At 48.9% G+C, this 624-nt stretch overlaps 1 pseudogene; it reads left to right on the top strand.

Moving 5' to 3' along the window:
• Positions 1 to 507: 507 nt before the first annotated feature.
• On the top strand, positions 508 to 624 carry LOC136655105 (5S ribosomal RNA; annotated as a pseudogene).

The following is a 624-nucleotide window of genomic DNA, read 5'->3' on the forward strand; positions in this document are numbered from 1 at the left end:
ATAAAGGAGTGTAGAGGAGCACACGGACACAGCTGAGAGACTACAGCTGCTGCAGAAGTTGGTTTTGGTGTACACAGGACACTTTCCATTCTAGTGTGAGCCTAAATACAATGATCTAATCTCCTGCAATGATTTTCTATATTTGAAAGATTTTAGAGAGATTTAGGAGTGTGTTTGGTTTTCCATACCGAGCTGCCAGTGCCGGGCAGGCTGGTAGACCTGAACTCTGCATTGGGAATACTGGTAGACCTGGGATCCAAAGACTGTTCCGGCTGTTGCCACTTTCCCCCTATCTGTTTTGTTCCCATTATGCTCACACACCCCCGCCACCCCCACTCTGTTTCATCTGGGCCCCTCTGTTTGGGAAGGGGCCTAGAAGAAACTTTTGTACCCCCTGATAAAATTCCTCTCAGAGGCCCTGCTGGCCAGTTGGTGGTGGGACTGTATATGTTCCATTTACCTTCCTGGCTCCTGTCTTCTTTAAAGAAGTATTTAGATTGCATGTGAGGCAGCAACTGTTACCCTGCACATGCCTGATCTTGTCTGATCTCAGAAGCTAAGCAGGGTCAGGCCTGGTTAGTACTTGGAAGGGAGACCGCCTGGGAATACCGGGTGCTGTAGGCT

The sequence above is a fragment of the Tiliqua scincoides genome, chromosome 5, assembly GCF_035046505.1.
Source record: "Tiliqua scincoides isolate rTilSci1 chromosome 5, rTilSci1.hap2, whole genome shotgun sequence".
Taxonomy (NCBI): domain Eukaryota; kingdom Metazoa; phylum Chordata; class Lepidosauria; order Squamata; family Scincidae; genus Tiliqua; species Tiliqua scincoides.